The sequence below is a fragment of the Sycon ciliatum genome, chromosome 9 (genome assembly GCF_964019385.1).
Source record: "Sycon ciliatum chromosome 9, ocSycCili1.1, whole genome shotgun sequence".
NCBI lineage: Eukaryota > Metazoa > Porifera > Calcarea > Leucosolenida > Sycettidae > Sycon > Sycon ciliatum.
Genome location: NC_088651.1, coordinates 30,196,233 through 30,210,994, shown reverse-complemented (window position 1 = coordinate 30,210,994; position 14,762 = coordinate 30,196,233). Strand labels below are relative to the sequence as shown.

General features: G+C 52.3%; 1 protein-coding gene across 1 annotated transcript in view; it reads right to left on the bottom strand.

The window, feature by feature from the left end:
• Positions 1 to 14,762, bottom strand: part of LOC135824427 (uncharacterized) — a 227,268-nt gene that overhangs the window by 74,957 nt on the left and 137,549 nt on the right. The window lies entirely within an intron of this gene.

The window sequence follows — 14,762 nt, the reverse complement described above, 5'->3', positions numbered from 1 at the left end:
ATGAATGTCGCCAAACCCAGGAAACTCTTGATATCGGAAGCTGACTTGGGTGTGGCGAAAACAGCAATGCTCTCTTTGCGGTGTGGTGCAGCCTGAGTGCCCCGGCGACTGTAGATAGTCGACATGAAGGCCAGGCGGGTTTGGCGAAACTGGCACTTCGCCAGGTTGAGGGAAACATTGTGGGCACGTAGGCGTTGCAGGCAGGCGTGCAGGCGCTCATCGTGGACTTGGGCCGTCTCCCCGTAGATGAATATATTGTCGTGCACGCTGCGAACACATGGGAGACCCGCGAGGACACGGTCCATGGTCCGCTGGAGGATCTCAGACGCTGAAGCCAACCCCATGGCGAGTCGCTTGCACCGCATTAGGCCGAGGGGTGTGTGGAACACGGTGAAAAGACGGGATGACTCGGCCAGTGAGATCTGGTGGAAGGCCTTGTTCATATCCAACTCGGTGAACACGGTGGCCCCTGGCATGTCGGAAGTAATCTCCTCAAGCGTGGGGATGGGATGGCGTTCCCGTGCCGCAACGGCGTTGACATCACGGAAATCCTGCGTGAGGCGCACTTTGCCCTTGCGCTTTGGCACGACCACCATTCGGGCAACCCATGGGGTGGGGCCAGTGGCAGGCTCGATGACATCCAATGCGAGCTGCTCATGGAGCTCAGCGAGTGCGTCCTCCTGGAGGTGGACAGCCACTTTGGATGGTGCTTGAGCGACAGGGCACGCGTTGCCATCTACGTAGATATGGGCTTCTACGTCGTTGATGCAGCCGAGGCCCTGGAAGCGGTCGTGGTACTCAGCAAGGTCGTCTGGCAGTTGCGGACTTTCGATGCTGTGGACCAGCTGGATGAGGCCAAAACGCATGGCGCTCTCGCGGCCAACGATAGCAGCGGTACGTGGCGCGTGTGCGACAACGAGGAATGTTGCCGTCGAACTCATGGTAGCGGAGGAAACACAGAGGGGGATGCTACCCAGAAGAGGAAGAGGTGAAGTTGAGCCGTAAGCAAAAATTTGCACATCCGTTTGCTGAAGTGCTGCAACAGGGGCAACCTTTGCCAGGTCATCAGTATTGATGATATTGTGACTGGCACCACTATCCACCAAGACAGTCAGGGGTATGCCGTTGACGTGCACGGTGCGCCGGGCATCCTCACGGCAGGGTGCCGTAGATGGACGAGGCGGAGAGTCGGTAGAAAACAGCTCTGCGCCAATCTCTAAAAAATGAATGGCATGGTGGCTGCTGTTGACAGCGTGCTGGTCAGCGTGTTGGTGGGGACGGCGTTCCCTGAACGTGCGGGCCTGGATGGCGGAGTCCGAGGCGCGGCATGCCGCAGCGAAATGGTTTGGCTTGCCACAGCGGCTACAGAACTGGCCCTTGGTAGCGTCACATGTGGCATGGCCTGGCTTTCCACACCGGTAGCAGGTCAGACCGGATGAGGTAGACTGTGGACACTGGGCTTGGGGCTGGCGTGCAGCTGCGTAGCCGTGGCGCTGTGACCCCGAGAGGGCACCACATGGGCAGGCTGGGGTGCTGCTGACGCCAGGGAAGCGACGTGGGCGTCCTGCTGTGAAGCCACTGAAGAGCCCAGAGAGGCGTCCTTGATGGCGAATACATGGGTGATGCTGGCCTCATACGCGCGGGCTGCTTTCAGAGCTTTGTCGGAGTCGAGGCCATCGATCTCCAGCAGTTTTCGCCGAATGGCGTCGGACTTGCAGCCGATAATCAGCTGGTCCAAGACAGCCAATTTCTCCGCGGCCATATCCGGGAAGCCGCTGCGTATCACGTGGTCGCCCAAACGACAACAGAAACCCTCCATAGTCTCGTTCGGCTGTTGACGAAGCTGACGGAAATTGAACCTGAGGAGCGTTTTGTTTTGGTGTTTATCGAACTCGTCCTGCAATGCTTTGGCGAGGTCGTCGAATGTTGCCCCTGTGTTGCTAAGAGTGGGCACGAGTTGCTGGATGTCGTCTCCTCCCAGGTACTGGAGTAGCCCACACTGTTGGTCGTCATCGCCAATTTTGGACGCAGCAAGATAAAGTTTGAAACTCCGTGTCCAGGCGGGCCAGCGCGTGGCGGCATCGTAGAAGGAGACATAAATAGGAGAAGGTCTAGGGGGCGGAATGGCGGGTGGTCGGTCACCCATGCTCGCCGCGGAGGAACAAAATAGCTCGCAGCGCCAATGTAGTATTTTTTCTTCTTCAGTCCAAAACAACAAGAGTCCAGAGTCAAACCATGCACAGCAACTAAAAGCCGCGAAGTCCGTTTCACGCGCGCGCGGGAAACGGCACATGCTACATGCATAACATCACGATGTACTACTACTACTACATGCATCATGAATGTCTGGAGTGGCCAAGGAATGCCACAGCGCGTAGGAACACGTGAACACTACAAAGTGCAAGTCGATCTCTCCGATTTCGCCCAAAATTTACAGGTATATGTTCCTTTTGGGGTGTCCATCGGTTGTGCAAACCCCTTGAAAAGTTTCTCAAGGCAACCTTGAAACTTGCACACCCCTTAAAAATGGCAGTTTAAAGACCATGACCAACATCAGACTGCAGCATCACAAGACAATCTTGGCAGCAGCAATGGTCAACATTCCACCACAGTTAGGACCAATGATACAGAATGATGACAGCACTGGGCGACCCTAAGTGTAACCTACTTCTAACTAATGCATTCTGCCTGATGTGTAAGCTTGGTGAATTCCAGCACGTAGTCACCACACACCTCCCAGACATTGTCGATGTAAGGGAGACGACGTTTACCGTTGAGAAATGTACGAATGTGGATGCCACTCTGCCACGTTACCAACCGCCCATCCTTCGTGACCGTACAACCTCAGAGCAGGACTCGCTCAGATTTCAAACGTACAACATGGCTTTCCTTGGCCTGGGTAGCTCCGCTGACACCAACTGTGAACTGTCATCTGCAATGACATCCAGGATGGCTTTACTACTTCAGTCATTGCGCTTGGCCTGCTGGAGCTTGCAGCCTTTACCTGCTGCAGATTGTGAAGCTTCCTGATCGCTGCTTTCAGTGTCGCCAGTGTCACTGACACTATGGTTTTCAGTTGTAGAACTCGTACTGGGGTCATTGGTGCCCGTAGCTACATGTCTACGGGATGTCTTGCTCGTACGCTGGCACTGGGCCTGGCGAGAAGCACTCGCCGAAACAATACCGGTTTCCTTCAGGGAAACAACATCCTCACTGAGCGGATTCACTTGCTTATTCAACAGATTGATCTGGTTCAGCAGGCGTGTCTCCAGATCGGCCGACTGTGACACGAGGGAGGACAGTGTTGTGACTAGTTCTACGACAGAAGTCTGAATTACTGGGAGGGAACTCAACATTTTGATCTCCGACTTGGTCATCCCGCGAATGGCGGTTCATGGCGGAAGATTATACGGAACCTGAACTGAAGTCCTATTTTGAAGGACCCTTTTCACACTGTCATTTCACCGGTGATACACAAATCGTCGAACACTTCTCGGTGAGACCTTCGACCGCAAACTGCTGTTCCTCAACCATCTCCACCAGGTTTCAGTCAGATCAAATCCAGCCAGCGCCCTGGCTTCTTCAGGAAGTTATGCCCAGTACTCAACCCCAACGGCCGCCTCAGCATATACAATGGCTTCATCCTCCCCACCTTGCCAAGCTTGACTGCATCCAGCAACGGTGTATGCGCAGCACTGACGCTTGGACCATGCTCCCAAGCTTATCAGTCCTTCGGCAAGTCTCTGGAGCGTGCTGTTCAAGCTGCACTATATTTCAAGTCCGGCCCAGCTGACAGACATGCTGCCACCTGCTGCCACTGAGCCCACCCACCCCAGAAACCCGCCACCAACATCAAGTGAAACACTCCCCTGCCTTCCAGTTGTCAAACCCCCTCCCCGCAACAAGTCCTGACATCCTACACTGTTCCTTCCCGTTCGGCCTAATAACAACATGGAATCTGCCATCCTAAACGCCCCCCCCCCCCCGCCCATCCAAGTCAGCGCTGCAACGCTTCACAGTAGCAGTGTACAGGTACCTCCTCGAGCAAACATGTGGGACTGCTGTCGACGTGTACACCACACACTAGCATATTAGCTGATGGCCTAACTCTTTCTTCTTTCTTTCTCTTTTTAACCCCCCCCCCCCCCGGTGCGCGTTACCAAGACCTCTGGTCAGAGGACTCCATAACGCTCCACCTACACAGCTGAGCTAGGGGATACTAGTAGTCAGCCCCGACTCAATAGTTGTTTGTTCTCTCAACCCACAACATTTGTGTTAAGTCGTTTCTTCGTTCTCCCTGCATGCAACTTGTTATCTTTCTTGTTATAATATTTTGTCTCGAGCCGGGTTTGTGTTCTTTGAAAAAACGAGAGAGCTTGAAAGCTCAGGGCCCTACGCTATGCTTTTTTGCCTTAATGACCTAGACAAAAAAAGCATAGGGATGTTATAAATTCTTATAAATTTCTACTCTTTGTTTTTAGACATAACCTGGGATTCGAACCCGCACTATCGCCCTGCATGCATCCCCCGATACACTTCGCTAACATACTAATTCTTCCAAGTTGTTTCACGTTATGATCTTGTATAGCTCCACATGATGATCAATGTTAAAAAGTCAGGTGTTATGATCATTTCCCCCGGCCGAAACCCCACGACGCACCCAAGTGTCATTACGGAGGATTAGCAAGACGAAATTCGCGTTCGCGTTCGCAAACATTTTTCAGTTCGCGAACTGGATTGCGAACTTTCGCATTTTTCGTTCGGAAAAGTAGTCGGAACACGAATCGTGGATTCGTATCAGGGCAGTCATAAATTTACCACGCTGTACTGCCTACGTCGTGTCAACGTCATGCATGTGCGAATTCTGTTTGCTAATCCTTCTCATAACGCGAATTCCGTCACTGAGTTCGACTTTCTTTGGAGAGCGAACGCGAACGCGAATTTCGTCTTGCTAATCCTCCGTAATAGCCTTCAAGGTGAGCCACTTAATTTTGTGACCGAAACTCGTCTCCTTGGTATCCAAGTTGACAACTGCCTGTCATGGACCAAGCATATCGATGTAATTGTTAGAAAAGTATCCCAGAAGGTGGGTGTCTTACGTCGCACCTTCCGGCAACTGAGCAAACTTGCACGCCGCCAGTACATCCTGTCTGTCGTTCTTCCTGACATTCTGTACTGCATCTGTTCCTTCGTCACACTCATTACTGCGAAGGATCACAATCGTCTAGTAAGCGTGTACAATAGAGCTATCCGAGCGGCTTGTGGGGCTTCGAGCCGGGACAGTATTTCTGGTCTTCTGAAAAACCTTGATGTTAAGCCCCTGGACTACTATTTCCTGGTGTCAACTGGGAAGTTCATTTTCATTAATCATATTCTTCGCCCTTTGCCTGTATTTACATCGTTATCTTCAGCCCCACAATCTACCCGGAGCACGCGTAATCGCGACACACATGATATCCCTTATTTAAAATGCAGAACAACACTCGGTCAAACATCCTTTGTGCTTCGTGCTGCTCTTTTTTTAATGCTCTACCTAATGACTTTAAATCCTCTTCGTTTACTTCTCAGTTCGATCGTGGTTTTAAGCGCTTATTGGATGATCCAGTTTGGTTTGAACGATATCGTGCACTTTTGTTTGACAACGTTGGCAACGTTTAGTCTCTCACCAGCTACATGTATGTATTGCCCAGGTTCATTCAGCATACGTTTTTCTTCTTTTCTCTTTATGTTCACCACTCATCCCCCTTTTTTTCTAAACATTTGAACATTTACACTGATGTATGAACATATACACTGATGTATATACATTGTATACTATTTATTTTTTAATTTATTTTTATATATTTTTTTGGTCCCATCGGCCTCTTCATATTTGTGCAGCTGCACTGTTGAGCTTCCGATGTAAAACAAAAATAATAATAATAATAATAAAATATTTGAAAGCCCTGTTTGAATATGCATTGTGGCCAGCCGTCTTTGATTGTACGGTACGGTACGGGACAGGTACGGGACAGATACGGGACAGGTACGGGACAGGTACGGGGATAGGTACGGTGGAGGGTAATACGACACCATCTACCGCCTTGATGACGGCAAAACAAGAATAGGGATTATTTTATTTATTTCTGCACCTCGTGGCATGTCAAGACAGCCAATTAAATTGAGGAGAGGGTGAGACCAACCACGGAAGAAGAGAAAAAAGAAAATGAAGAGCACGTACACAAAGTGGGAAGAGATTCGCAACTTGCAAAGCAATGGGATGCTCAGCGAGCTGTGCAGCAGAAGTGGGGACTATGATTTTGTTTACTGGGAGATACTGAAGTGCTGTCTGACGAGGGTACGGAATTTGGGCATATTTGGAGCTTGTCTAGCACTGGGAGGCAGTTGGAGCCACGTGGAGTAGGAGGAAAAGAAAGGGGAATTGACGAATAGGGTAGACCTAGCTAGGGGAGACGAACGCAGCTTCGGGTGGTGCCACCTGAATTGAACCAATTAAGGGACTGTATATGAGCAGGGTGCTGGTCAAGAAAAATTGAATGTGCCAGGGTGCACTTGGAAGCATCAAGGTAATGTTGCAGAGTGGTAGTGGATGCAGCAGCATACAAGTCTATATTTGTGATATAACGATCAGTACGGAATATGATGCGCAGTATACGGCGATGGAGAACTTCTAATTTACCTATGTGGGTTTTGTTAATGGTGGACCAGGCAGGGAAGCCGTACGTGAAGAGGGGAAGAATGTATGATTTATAAAAATTAATCCGGCAATTTTGGGGCAAATGGAACAAGTGACTTGACATTATGCCGGCAGATCGGCATACTTTGGACGACACGTGATCAGCATGGTGAGACCAGGAGAGGCCGGAATCTATGACAATGCCAAGGTGTTTATGGTGGGGCTCTACAGAGATAGTGTGATCGGGATCATCGGGAAAGTGGAAGATGGGCACTGGATCTTTGGGAGAGGGAACAGGAGGAGCTCGGTTTTGGTCACATTTGGCTTAAGGTACCAAGTGCTCATCCAGTGAACAATGTCGTTGATACAGGTCTGAACTTTGGGGTACAGGGTGGCGTGAGATGGGGAGGAAGCAAGGACAGTGGTATCATCTGCAAACAAAGAAATATTGGGAATTGAATAGGGAGGTCATTAACGTATGTGAGGAAGAGCAGGGGACCTAAAATGGAGCCCTGGGGCACTCCGGATGTCACAGACTCGGGGCAGATAAGGTTCCATTTACTGGGACGCACTGATTTCGGTCCAAGAGGTAGCTAGTTATCCAGGCCAGTAGGGAGCCGGAGACACCATGGGCACGAAGTTTGGCGATCAGGCCCTTGTGTTACACGGTGTCGAAGGCCTTGGAGAGGTCGAAGAAACAGATGCAGGAGACCTGCCGCTGGTCTTTTAGGGAGCAGAGGTCTTGGATTATGCGGGACAATTGCAGGGATGTGTTGTCCTTTCGACGGAAGCCAGATTGTGCGGGGTGAAGAAGAGGGGAGATATGGTCGTACAAGCGGTCGTACACTATTCTCTCTAGCAGTTTGGAGACGCAGGACAGGAGGAAGATTGGTCGGTAATTAGACGGGTTGTTCTTGTCGCCTTTCATCTTGTACACTGGAATGACAGTGGCTGACTTCCATCGCGACGGGAATGTGCCGGAGGAGAGGGAAAGGTTAAAAAGAGTGGAGAGTGGGCTGGCAATTGAGTAGCTCAGTTTCCTGAGGATCTCATTGGTGATCCTATCAGCTCCGGGGGATTTGTTCAGAGGCAGCCTTGCAATATACTTGTGAACAGTCGATGAGGTGATGATCAGGGAGTGCAATGTAGTTGCTGGTGGAGGTAGAGAGGAAATAGTGGGAATAGGAGCATCGGGGTCAACCTGTAAGCCAGCACTGACGAAGTGGCGGTTCAATAAGTTACCAATGGATGCCGGAGAGGTGCTTGTTCGACCATTGGGGCCCACCATCTTCGAAGGTATGACCCGGGCGCTGGGAGGGATGGGAGGCGAGGGTTTGTGGGAGATATCGTGGCACGGAGATTGCGGATGTAGCAGCGATGGCAGGATCTGGAAAGGCATTTTACATAGTTACGTTGGTGTTTGTATTTGTTGAAATTTGTAGGGGATGGGTATTTCCGGTAGATGCTGTAGAGATCGCTCTTGACTTTAAAAGCTGCTTGCAGTGATGGGGTCATCCAGGGGCAGGGTTTGTGGCGTGATTTCCGACGAGGAGGTTGTGGTGATATTGTAGCACCTTTCCCTGCATGGGTCTTGGTACTCAGGCTGCTAGTGCTGCTGTTTGCACCCTAGGCCCTGCACTGCGGTACCTCTGGCGCCTTGCACATAACACATTCACATGTCACCTTTCAAGCCGCCTTTGCAGCCAGCTTCCCTTTAAAAGCCATTGCGTTTCACTGGTGATTCATTCTCATCTTTCGAAGAGTTGGTCTGCCTTGAGCAGGACACAACATGGCGCAGCGAAAGACACGAACCTCTGTCAAGGCCAAGGCTGAGGAAGCAGCAGCAATCAACGACGGGTTGACAGAGCGGATGCAGCCAGGAACTCAAGAAGAAGGAAGCCTGCTGCAGTCCATCGTCCAATCCCTCAGCCAGCAGCAGCAGATTCTGCTTAGGCTCACAATGGCGCAGTCAAGCCAGCCTGCCGGCAGCGGCCCGCCACCATCCACCTCAAGACAGCCAGAGGTAGGGCCGTGGGCCCGGAGAGCGGAAATACCCCACCTGCCCAGTCCAGACTCGATAGACCTAGCTGGTTTCCTCGAGTGGAAAGTCAAGTGGTCTGACTACGTGTCGTTGACTGGGCTATGCAGAGACGCAGGTACAGTTACACAGCAAGCAGTTCTCCGTACAGCTCTCAATGATGGTTGGGTGCGGCTGTGGCAGGCGGGCGTAGTTCCCATAGCCGACGGCGATGATGAGCGGGTTGCTATCCAGAAGCTGGAAGCGTTCCTGAGAAAGCGAAGAAACCCGTTACTGGATCGCAAGGCCTTCCATGGCAGGAGCCAGAGACAAGGTGAGAGTATCAGCCAGTACTTCTAGGGTCTGTCTCAGCTGCATGATGCGTGCAGCTACCCAGATAGTCTGCAGTGCGGCAGATGTGGGTCACTGTGCGGCCATGAGGCCCAACTTCGGGAAACCCGGCTCCGCGACAGGCTCATCTGTGGCCTAAGGGATCGAGCGATGCAACGACGGGTGCTCGAAGAAGAGTATGCCAGTGAGTTATCGCTCGATCGGGTCATGCAGATATGCTCTGCATACGAATCCGCTACCGATACGGAATCTGGCCTCGGTGAGCAGCTGCCCGACCTGGCGTTGGCGGCGGCAACGAAGTCCACTTACAAGCGTCAGCAGGCGCAGGCACAGACGCTGAAGTCGGACGTAGGCACGTGCAGGTTTTGTGGGGAGACTCACCCCAAGGGCCAATGCAAGGCCTATAACCAGACATGCCGCTTGGGCCTCAAGGTGGGTCACTTTGCCAGGGTTTGTCAACAGCGGACCTCGCCCTCACCAGGAACGACGTCTGTCGACTCGCTGTTTGTCAACCAGGCTGGTCCTTCTAGGAACAAGCTGGTGACGGTTGGCGTCGCGATCCAGGGAGGATCGTCATGCGCTATCGGGTGGCTGCCGGACACGGGCGCGGATGTGGACGTCATCAGTCTTACCGACCTGGATGGTATCGACCCAAGCCTCAGGATGAATCTAGTGCCGGACACAGCTGATGTCAAGGCAGCTAACGGTACAGCTTTGGATTCCATGGGCAAGCTCGAGGCTCAGTTGTCCTTGAGCGACACTACCGCCGTGTCGACCCTGCACGTATTCCGGCAGCTGAAGACACCTCTGCTCAGCAAGGACACGTGCATGAAGTTGCGGCTTCTCGAGGATGGATGGCCTCACTCCCGTCTAAGGGTACAAAGCGTGGCAAACATCTCCATCCCTCGGAAGCAAGCATCCGAAGTCGCAGACACGTCAGTAGGTACTGTGTCGACGGCGGCTGAGGAAATCCGACGTACCTTGCTGGAAGAGTTTCCAGAAGTGTTCTGTGATACCCCGCTCAAGCCCATGAGCGGTGAGCCGATGCGCATCGAGCTCATCAATGGCGCGTCGCCATGCCGCCTGTATTGCGCTCGCTCCATCCCATTCAGGTGGCGGGACGCGGTGCAGAACCAGCTGTCCGACATGGTGGGCAAGGGCGTCATTGAGAAGGTGCCTGTCGGCGAAGCGTACACTTGGTGCCACCCACTGGTGGTGGTCCCTAAGAAGAGTTCCAGTGAGCCGCGCATCACGGTGGACCTGACAGGTCTAAATAAATGGGTCAAGAGGCCGGCATACCCAACCCGAGTACCTCGGGAAGTCGTCGCGTCGATCCCAATGCGGATGCAGTACTTCACCACCCTAGATTCTCGCCATGGCTACTGGCAGGTACCCCTCGACGACGATAGCACCAGGCTCACAGCGTTCATGACGCCATGGGGTGCCTACCGTTTCAAGCGGAACGTCATGGGCTTGGTGTCGGCAGGTGACGAACACAACCGGAGAGGAGACGAAGTGTTCGCCGGGTTTTCGAATCTTCAGAAAGCGGTAGAGGATGTGATCGTGTACGACACTGAGCTTGAGGCGCACACCCAGAGGGTTCGCAATGTGCTCAAGCTTTGCTCGGAAAACCAAATCACACTGAACCGCCGCAAATTCGTCTTTGCGGCACCCAGAACATCGTACTGCGGATTCGTGGTGATGCCGGACGGCTACAGTCCTGATCGAAGCTTGGTGGAGGATCTACACAACTTTCCAATCCCTACCAACCGCACTGATATCCGATCCTTCTGTGGACTCGTGCAGCAGTTCGACGCGTTCACGCCGCGACTAGCGGAGCTTCTATCCCCGATCCGCTCTCTGCTCTCTCCAAAGAATGAGTTTATCTGGGAGGATCCGCAGCAGCAGGCATTTACAGCTATACTAGAGGAGCTGGTAAGCCCTCGAGTGTTGGCTACCTTCGACCCTGCACAGCCGCTTCGTCTCGAGACAGACGCCTCGCAGTCCAACGGTCTCGGCATGGCACTGTGGCAGCAGCAAGTGGACGGGCGTCTAGTGCAATGTGCTTCACGGCACGTCACTGAGACCGAGGCCAGGTACTCTGCAACGGAGATTGAACTGCTGGCGGTAGTCTGGGCAGTCCACAAGGCTAGACTGTTCCTGGCCGGTGCTGATTTCGAGCTGCTAGTCGATCACAAGCCGCTCATTCCTATCCTGAATGCTAAGACGCTGGATGAGTTGACGTCTCCACGAATCGTGCGACTACGAGAGAAGCTGACGCCTTTTCGGTTCGTGGCTCAGTGGAGACCGGGTGCCGATCACAAGGTAGCAGATTGCCTGTCGAGACACCCAGTACGTGCACCAGACCCTGACGATGAAGCTGGTGAGGAAGAAATCGAGCACTGCTACTGTGTTCTCCGTCAGCTGTCGCAAGGGGACGAGGAAACAGGCCATACAGTCCTCCCCGACCTTGGCATTACGAAGGTGCGGGCGGAGGGCTCGACGGACCCGGAATACCTCAAGCTGCTGAACGCCGTAAAGAACGGCTTTCCGGTGGACAAGGCTGCTCTGGACCTCGATCTGCACCCGTACTGGCAGGTTTGGCATGCCCTGTCGGTCGAGGACGGCATAGTGTTGTTGGGTCACCGTATTGTCGTTCCCAGAAGGAAACGCCAGACCACGCTGGAGCAACTTCACGCTTCTCATCAGGGACAGACCCGCACACTCCGCAGGGCCAGGCAAGCAGTGTACTGGCCCCAGATCTCCAATGACGTTAAGAACGTCGTCCAGACTTGCAGATCCTGCATCACGCTGCTCCCCTCCCAACCTTCTGAGCCGCTCCTCTCTGACAGTCGTCCGTCCACACCCGTCGAAGATGCAGCTGCGGACCTCTTCTCCCTAGGCGGCTTCGAGTACCTGGTTCTCACCGACAAGTGTTCCGGCTGGCCATTTGTTGGGCGTTGTAGGAGGTCGGCTACCACGTCTGACGTCACCAAACATCTCGTTCAGTGGATGTCGGACGTTGGCGTTCCTACGCGCCTCACGACGGATGGTGGGCCGCAATTCAGATCTTCAGCGTTCGCTTCGTTCTGCTCAGAGTGAAACATTTGCCACGACCCCAGCAGCCCGTACAATCCTCAGTCAAATGGCGCGGCTGAGGCGGCGGTCAAGGCCATGAAGCACTTATTAATGAAAATCGGCAAAGGTGACGCTTATAACAGCAGTGCCTTCAGAGAAGGGTTGCTGGAATGGCGTAACACGCCTGGGCCAGGAGGAGCAAGCCCGGCCCAACTGCTGTTTGGAAGGCCAACGAGGACCAAGGTTCCCACACTTCCTGCAAATCTGCAGCAGTACGCTGCCCACAGCCGCAGTGCTCCCCAGCAGGTCTCATCCCAGCTTGGCAAACCTCTGCCCCCTCTGCACGTAGGCGATAAGGTATGGATCCAGAACCAGTCTTCAAAACGCTGGAATATGGAAGGAACGGTCACAAAATGCACGAGAAGAGGACGGAGCTACACAGTGCAGACAGTGACGGGGTCCAGCTTCTGGCGGAACAGACGGTTCCTCCGGCCACGTGCATAGATTGACTGGGCATGCTTCTCTTGCTTTTTCCTTGTTGCTTGTGCGCTACGCTGTGATTTTCGAATTTCGGTTTCAGGATTTTCTTTGTGTTAGTGCTCCCAAGTCGCACTCAAGCCGAGGGGGCATGTGGTGATATTTTAGCACCTTTCCCTGCATGGGTCCTGGTACTCAGGCTGCTAGTGCTGCTGTTCGCACCCTAGGCCCTGCACTGCGGTACCTCTGGCGCCTTGCACGTAACACATTCACATGTCACCTTTCAAGCCGCCTTTGCAGCCAGCTTCCCTTTAAAAGCCATTGCGTTTTACTGATGATTCATTCTCATCTTTCGAAGAGTTGGTCTGCCTTGAGCAGGACACAACAGAGGTGAGGATCTTCCTATATATAGGTCCAAGGCACCTTCAAGGATGTCAGTGAATGCGGAGACAGCCGTGTCGATGCAGTGGGAGGCAAGGACCTGAGACCAGGGTACATCTGCGAGAAAAACATTCATGGCATTCCACATGTTATCCGTGGCGCTCAGGACATTGTAGTTTTGTGTACATGGTGGGCTACGGCAGGTGCTGGCTGCTGTGGGGGAAGACTTTGAGGAGGAGAACTCAGCCAGCAGGACGGCATGGTCTGATGCGCCAAGAGGATCCAGGTGTTGAATGTGGTTGAGTTGGTTAGGGATGTTGCTCGCGCTAAGGTCTAGACAGCTGCGAAGTCCATTCGAGCAGAGGTGGGTGGGAAAGGTTACTGATTGGGTCAAATTATAGCATGAGAAGAGGTTGTCAAGACTCAGACCCTGTGCATCCGTTTGGTCAGTTGAGCATCAGCCGGAATACCTACAGTTGAAGTCGCCTGATATCAGAAGGTTTGGAGGCGGTCGAGAAAAGTCGAGAAGTCATCTGTCGACGGGGAAGGAGCACGGTAGATACAGGCTGCTGTTAGGTGGGTTGTCGGCAGGTCAGAAGGTGAGACAAGCTTATGTTCAGCGAGTGTAAGCCGAAGTGCTAGCGCTTCCAAGTCCGGTTGCTGAAAATCCGGTGGCTGATCAATGGAATTACACAGACCTTCACGAACTAAGATTAGAACTCCTCCGTGTGGGTCACGGTTCTGTCTATTTTCTAAAACAGGTCGGTCTCGACGGAAGCATTCATAGTGTGGCACGTGGAAAGCTTGTATGGGAGTTAGCCAGGTCTCTGTGCTGCATACTACGCTGGGTGTGTGATCCTCACAGATTTGAATCAGTTCGCCAGACTTGTTTGCTATGGAGCGGATGTTATAAATTGTCCAATTTTCCTACTTTTTCAGGCATTTATAATACCTGGGATTCGAACCCGCACTATCGCCCTACTTGCATTCCCCCATACACTTCGCATTCATACTCATTCTTCCAAGTTGCTTCACGTTATGATCTTGCATTTGAAAGCCCTATTTGAATAGTGCGGCCAGCTGTATGTGGCCAGCGGTGTTTGATAGTACGGTACGGTACGAGACAGATACGGGATAGCGCCAGGCGTGACACAAACACACAAACAAACAACAAATTAAAGCTGTGTGGACCCTGGCTAGCGCCAGACGTTACTGAAGTAACGTCTTCTGCATAGCTACGGGAATAAAAAAAATACACTTAAGCACAGCCGTGTGTGGTCGGTATACCATATTAATGGGTAAGCGGTTCTCTAGATACGGCATGAACGAGACTCTTCACATTTTCCGCGCAACGATTGGCGATAACTTTCTGGACAACGATAAGATCATACTCAATCTCGACGCTCCTCAGAAAGCAGGTGGGATTACCAAAGACTAGTATTCCATGCCTCTGAATTGCACAAGCCGCGAGGAGTGCATTTCAAGAGAGGCAAAGTGAAGAGCCGGTCTGCGGATCACATCTGGAGTGCTAATCTAGTTGGCGAATGGTTGTAGAACTTGACTCTTGACTTAATTCTTTCGGTGCTACATGTATCATGTGTGGAAACGAATCTGGTCATTTGTGGCTGTTGGCAGAACGTCTACTTATGGCATCGCATTTAGTTTTTTTATCTCTATATCTAGACCCGGATGGAAAATCAAAGGATAATTTCTAAGGAGAAAAAGGACAAAAGAGCTACTTTGAAGTACAAATTGAAATTACGCTTTAACTATTATCCACTT